At 43.9% G+C, this 7,088-nt stretch overlaps 1 pseudogene across 1 annotated transcript; it reads left to right on the forward strand.

Annotated features, from left to right (window-relative positions):
- Window positions 1–3,756: 3,756 nt before the first annotated feature.
- Window positions 3,757–6,731, forward strand: LOC147448655 (oxysterol-binding protein-related protein 4B-like; annotated as a pseudogene). The gene is made up of 6 exons (XR_015189376.1): window positions 3,757–4,452; window positions 4,719–4,978; window positions 5,187–5,258; window positions 5,357–5,648; window positions 5,918–6,020; window positions 6,105–6,731. The product of XR_015189376.1 is annotated as an oxysterol-binding protein-related protein 4B-like (transcript).
- The last annotated feature ends 357 nt before the right edge of the window (window positions 6,732–7,088 follow it).

Consider the following 7,088-nt stretch of genomic DNA (forward strand, 5'->3'; position numbering starts at 1 on the left):
TTTTCAATGAAGATGTGTAATCATGTCTATCAGCATCATTTCTTCCTCTTCTCACCTTGGGATCCTAACTCCTTTTTGAAGCTTTCTGATAATGGTCTGTGTCTGCATCCCAATTAATTTCTACCTCCGTCTCAGTTGATGTTTCCTCCTCAGCTTTTCTACTGGAACTATGACGACTTCCTTTACTGCCTTTGGCTCCTTCGTCTCCCTGTGTGGTCCGAGAACTCTTGGCCTTGCGTTCTTCCCTTTCAGCCCTTCGTCTTCTAGACTGACTAGAATGTTGAGAGTCCTTTGCCTCATCAGCATGATTGTGCTCCTCCTGAGCCTTAGTATCAGTTACTTGTTCATCCTTGGGATCATAATCTCTTTCTGACTCCTCAGGGGTAGGGTCAACGCGGTAGGATGGTTTCCGTCCATGACTGGGTTTGGGTGCCATTACTACAGCTGAAAACTCAAACTGGGAGAGGAGTTTGCTGGTCAACTAGCAACAGCTCTAGCCACAGTGATCGCCAAAATGGAATTGGAGCTGATCTCTTTGGATAGCTGATTCCAGTGTTAGAATTTACAGCACTGGTGATTCATTAGTTCAATCGATAGAACTGGAGGAAAAGATAGAAACTGAACTAGAATAGTTACATGAACTGGAATGCATCTGCTGAGAGAGAGACAAACTGAATGACTGGAATTAGTGTTCAGATTCAGAAGGAATGGATACAAAGTATATCTGGCTGAAGTACACTCGACTACTGTATTAGGGATTACAAAGTAAGAGTACAAGTGAGGATAATGTAGCTTTCAGGAGCTGGTTCCCACCTAGTGAAACTGCCTCCGCCATCTACATACACAGTATTATCCCACCCAACCTTCCTTTTAAAGATGGCCCTACCTCTATAAGACCCCTTTACATAGGTGCTTCTCATAGGCTCCTAGCTAAACTCTTAGCTCCTAGGAGTTCGGTTTGTACTCCACGCAGGACCAATGTCCTGGCACTTTCTTTGGTTCAACTTGAGTTCCTAATTTTGTTTTCTTCTCAATTCGAGAGAGTACTTACATTTGTATAGCATGCATGTAGGGAATCTCCTATACACATTCACTTCTACTATAGAAATTCTTGAGTGGTGGTATATTTTTGCATTGGCCTTCAAATTTTCTCCGTGGTGTTTTCCTTGAATACAAAAATATTATTGTTCTTTTATGTCAATGTTTGAGTTCATGCCCAAGTCAATGTGATAACCTAATGCTATCTGTTGCGTTTATCTCAAAAGATAACATCTATGCATGTGTGTGATTGTTCAATGAGACAACATATGACCAATTCACGAGGGACCAACATTTACCTGCAAGCAAGAAAAACTATGAGCTACATCATCTTGAACATATTCTATCTACCATCTTTGAGACTCAAGGCGTAGGGGAGTTCACCTCTAAACATGTAAGTTTACCATGAAAGAGGGGTATTTTATTTGAAATGATTTGGAAAATTTTGATAATTAGAACAAAAAAAAAACATGGAAGCTCTTCAAGGAAAAGACTATTTTTGTTACCTCATAGCATAAAAGTAAGTGGATTACTCAATACCCTTTGAACACACAATGTAGGGATATAATTTCTTAGAGATGGACCCAATGAGCTATGACAAATTGTGTGAGATCTCTTCCATAGCATGAATTTTCCAACTACAAAGGATTCCTCATGTCTCTTTTCCTTCTTCATTTCTCCTTGTCCATGACCTTCTTCATGTCCTGTGTGGCCTCGCAAAGTCTAACATCAAGCCGATGCATCCTCGTCCTAGCCTTCATAGCAACTAGACTATTGGTTGGGGTCCTCTTGAATATAGATGTCTTTTGACATGCATCCATGAAGCTTGATGGTGGCTAGGGGAGATTAGTTGCATTGGAAACTTGCATTGATCAAGGGTTTTGCCTTTGTGTTTTCACTACTGGCTAACACACAATAGATCTTACGTCTAACAGTCACTATCTAGTACTTCATCATTTGAAATACAAATAGCTAAACATTGTCCATTTTAAGTACCACTTGGAAAATTTAAAATTGATGTTGGGAAGTCAAAAAATAGATCATAGCCCATAAACCTCCCATACAACCATGGCTTGAAAGTGTCTTGCAAAATCTCTTGGCTTTAGCTTTGTGGCTTCATCCCACTTGCTTGCATTATTCTTCCCATTTTCTAATTACAATTCCTCTTTTGAAAAGAAAAAATCTTTTCAACACGTCCTCTTTCACTTACATGGCCCAATAATTGTTCTTATAAAAATGAGAATTCATATTCTTGTCATCACTGATGTCCTTAAGCATTGATAAATCCACCTCTAGCTAGTTCTCATAGAGTTTGTAATCAATCTCAAATTATTGTTGAGTGCAAGGACGAATGTCTCTTCCCAATGTTCTTTTGCAATATCTACATGAAATCTTGTATCATTGTATCATTTTGCCTCAATCAAAACAATGTTGTCTTCAAGTCTTGTATATCCAAATGAAATCTTCATGTGGAAGAGTTATCCCTCGAGTAAGTCATTCACTAGTGGCCTTGCATAGTCGGTGCAATTGGTGTCACTTTATTTGCCTCCAAGTTGTGACTCCCATCTTGCAAAGGAGGTGTGGATTCCACAAGAAGGAGAGACATGGATGATGCCTCATGAGATTTGACGTCAATTGCAAGGTTGCTAGCTTGCTCGAAATCATAAACCACTTCATTGTCAAAGGAGGCTAGTGAAATAGGATTATAAGTTGAACATTGAGAAAGTGCTATTGCAATTCGAAGGATGTGGATGCATGCAAAGATTCAAAATGGACAACCATTGACTCTTACGACATCGATGGACTGCATGCAATTGGCAAACTAGCAAATGTGAATGGAGGGAATCGAGATCTGAAGATTTCATGCAATGCAATGTGGAGGAAGACACAATGGTTCAAATCCTTCAACAACTTACATGCCCAAATGTAACTCACACATGGCGAATCTTATGAAAGTAGCAACAACGAAGCTTAACTGATATGAAAGCAGCCATGGCTAAGTTGTACATGAGCGTGGGTACACCAACGAGGTGACAAGTATAGACGTTGTGTTCTTTCCCTCCCTTCGTCCCTCACTCTCTCTCTCTTGATGTCGTGTGTCTTAGTGTTAGGAGCATTTTTTAGAGTTTTGAGTTTTGACTCAACACTGTATTGGTAGGGCCCTCGGTTCTGTTAAGATAAAAAATCAATAAAACTTTAGGCGTTATGGATTGAAGCGTGTAGGAACCTTATAGTTAATTTTCCTCGCGAGCTGCTCTATGTGCTGCAAAGTTTTTCCTTGAGGCACTTCTTCTTTATAGTGCATGCAGTGCAAGCTAGTAGCTACTCCCTGCAGTTTAGGTGCTTGGTGGAGTTTTTCCTTGAGGCACTTCTTCTTTATAGTGCATGCAGTGCAAGCTAGTAGCTACTCCCTGCAGTTTAGGTGCTTGGTGAGACCATGATATCAAACGTGCTTTGTAGAGCTTGGAGCCTTAGCAAGCACTTGGCGGGAAGGGGCTCTTATGGATGATAACGAAGGAGTTCACCGTGTCAAAAGGAGTTGACTAAAATTAAGAGAGTGTTTAAAAGAGTCAAGAGGGGAGTGGAGAGAGAGAGAGACAGAGATGGAGGGGGGCCGAGAGAGAGAGAGAGAGAGAGAGAGAGAGAGAGAGTCGAGACTCAAGGAGGGCAGTGGGATATAGGCTAGTGGACTGTGGAGGGCCAGGAGGGGAAGGAGAGAGAGAGAGACGATAGTAGCGGAGGGAGAGAGAGAGAGGAGGAGAGGGAGGTTTGAATACCCATGCCGCCCTTAAAGATCAAACACGCGCTCTCGATTGCATGCAGCTACCAACTCCTCTTCCATTCCAACCATATTGCCTACGTGAGGCGATGCAATAAACTCTTTGCATACAATGCTTTGGCCGCTGCACACACAATAAAATACTAGCCGGGGAACCCAAAGGCCGCGTTCTCGCTCTGGCCTTCTCTCTCCTATCTCTCTCTCACATTGCCACTGCAGCACCGCGAACTCGTATCCAAAAGCTGCTGTAGCCTGTCTCACTTCTCTCCTCTCTCCCTATCTCTCTCTCTCTCTCACTCACACACACACACACACACACACTCTCTCTCTCTCTCTCTCTCTCTCTCTCTCTCACACCACACCGGGGCCACACACGCGCTTGTTCCCCGTCCGAGTCGACGGGCTCCTGCTGAGCTGCCCACTCCGTCTTTGACGCCTACTGTATCACGTCAGAGCTTGATTACCGACTCCTGCTGCAAATGGACTTTCTGGATGATCAGGAGCTGGTATTCACCCCTCCTCTCTCCCTTGACCCAAAGCCGGAGAACCAAAGTGAGAAGCAGAAGAGCCCGCTCGCGCGGGTCCTGGAGGTTCTCAAGAGCATGATGCCCGGCTCCGACCTGACCAGATTCCAAGTAAGCTTTCATGGCTGGGTAATTTCCTTTTGTTGGGTTTGTAACTCCCATGTTTCTTCTTGGGAGCTTGGAAATGTTCTCTCTCTCTCTCTCTCTCTCTCTATTGCTCACAATGTGTGTGTATTTTTCTCCTTGGGAGCTTGGAAATGCGCTTCGACGATTAGACTGTCACATATTGACGCCGTCGTTAGTTGCAATTGTTGCAAGCTAGTAGGTTTGGATGTGCCATGGGATGGTTTTTGAAGGATCTTTGAAAGTGGGAGCAGGTCCCTGTGCAACTCAACTTGCCCAAGAGTCAGTTGCAGAGCTATGGCGAAACAATGTACTGCTGCGGTCAGGACTTGGTCGGGGCATGTGCTTTGGGTCCCAATCCCTTGGACCGATTCCTACGTGTCATCGCCTGGCACATCTCTACGTGCCGGCTCGTCCCTTTTGGCCAGGTTCCCTTCAACCCTATCCTTGGTGAAACTCACCATGTCTCAGTTGGTCACCTCAATGTCCTCTTAGAACAGGTACTGGCATTCATGTTTTACCCATTCTTTTTGTACAATTTTGTTGTTAGGCTATGGTTGATCTTGTCTTATAAGGTCGTAATCGGGTTCGTGGGCTGGTGGGCCATCGTATCGGTGTGCTAATTACCGCATTAATGTAGCCATGCTTGCAAATGAGGCAAAGCTGATCTTTATGCAATGATTACTGAGGTGGTCTCTATGGTATCAATCACCCTTATAAAGCCCTCTATGCAGGATGTATGGAAAAAGGATAAATGAATTGGTGGGGGCATTCTACATGCCCACGCTTTTACGGTGAGAGATGGCCTCAGCAAAAGATGCATCTGCATTTTGCCGCTGTTAAAATGCAGAGTATAGAGAGAAGAAGCTAAGTGTGACTTTTTATTTGGCAGGCAATAAGGTGGAAGGAACAATATATGGGAAGAGAACATTGTGGCTTGATTCGCATCAAGAGGTATATGAAACGACAAGCCCCAAGCTCCTAATCCGGCTTTTCCCTGCGCCGGGCACGGAGTGGGTAGGCAGCTCATCCATCAAGTGTAGCTCCTCTAGACTGGAGGCCACTCTCTCATTCAAGGGGAAGCACCTGTTCGGATTGCGAGGGATTATTGGCCAAGTGTCAGGCAAGGTCTGGGATACCTCTAATGGTGCAACTCTATATGAAATCAGCGGTGCTTGGAACAAGTGAGTCCCTCTCTTTACCGTTTAGAGCGCCTATGATTGACCTACGGGACAAAGTTATGGATAAAAGATGATGTTGCCACAGTCGGTGCATGGATGCATGTGTGTACATTGTTAATTAGAGAGGTTTTGGATGCAGAATTGGTTGTAATTGTGCATATTTTGTTTACAACTATCTCTGTCTGACATGCACACAGAAAGTGGTTTACAAATTCAGTTTGGATTTTGATCATCTTAATGGTCATCTTGTTCAAAAACACTATTTTGTCCAGAACCGTTGTGGCGAAGAACATGAAAACAGAGGAGAGTTCTGTTTTGCTCGATGCCCAAGCTGCCCTTACTGACCTCAAGGCACCAACTCTACGGAGCAAAAAGGTTTAATGATTTTGAATCCTTGTCACAAGAGTGACATTTCTCTTGATAATATTTCTGAGGGGGACATGGATGGATGTTGTGCAGGAGGAGGTAGAGGCATCAGAGTCGTTGCTTGTATGGCGAACGGTGATGGGAGGCATTGTCAGAAAAGACTGGGATGTGGCCCGGCAAGCGAAGCATGAGATTGAGGAAAGGCAAAGGGACCTTGCTAAGAGGAGGAAGATGGAAGGCAAAGTCTGGTTGCCAAGGCATTTTGTGGAGGTGGCTGACGGAGAGGACCGCTGGCATTGGCGACACATCGGCGAGAGCGTACCGCGAGCACCATTAATGGTGCCGTCCCATCATAACATCTCCGTAGAGGGCTGTCATGAGGTGTTTTCTCTTTCGAGCTCATGATGACTAGCTTTGTACATGCTGACTCTGTGCAATCAATCCTCTATGTGCCAGGGGAACTCTGACGCTATCAACGATCCTGCCGATTGATACTGACGACAATGCATGCATGCTTATTCTCTCTTGATTTCTATTCTTTCTTGTAAGTGAGATTCTTCTTCCATGAGTTAAAAGTCACTGGCGGTTTCTTCTGCATAATCAAGTGGAAATAATGAAGTAGCCAGTGGTTTACTCCAGTCAATAACTTCATATTGGGGACAAAATGTAAAGAATTAAAGGCTTTATACAAGGGTTATCATCAAGTGACAATTATTCTTATTTTGGGCTTGTCTAGGTTTGGCAATGATTTTGCCACCCACCCATCTTTTGCTCTTGTCTTACATTATGTTTTGAAAGGATTTGGGCCTTTTCTTGAGCCCACAATGGAATGGTGTTGATGTGGGGACTGTGTACGTGAAAACCCGTCCTCGGATTCTGAGCAGCATTCTGCGCCCGGCATTCAGATGTCTTGGTGTGGCTCATGTACTTTGTTTTATCTGCTTGTAAATCACGGATAATCCTTTTGTTGTTTGCGAGCAATTTTGATCATATGTATGTATCTTCTTGTAGAGGTTCACCGTTCCCCTCTATTGGTTAATAATCCTTGCGTAGCTGTGCTCTTCTAACAAAGAATGC

Source organism: Adiantum capillus-veneris, chromosome 10 (genome assembly GCF_014529385.1).
Source record: "Adiantum capillus-veneris isolate H3 chromosome 10, ASM1452938v2, whole genome shotgun sequence".
Classification (NCBI taxonomy): domain Eukaryota; kingdom Viridiplantae; phylum Streptophyta; class Polypodiopsida; order Polypodiales; family Pteridaceae; genus Adiantum; species Adiantum capillus-veneris.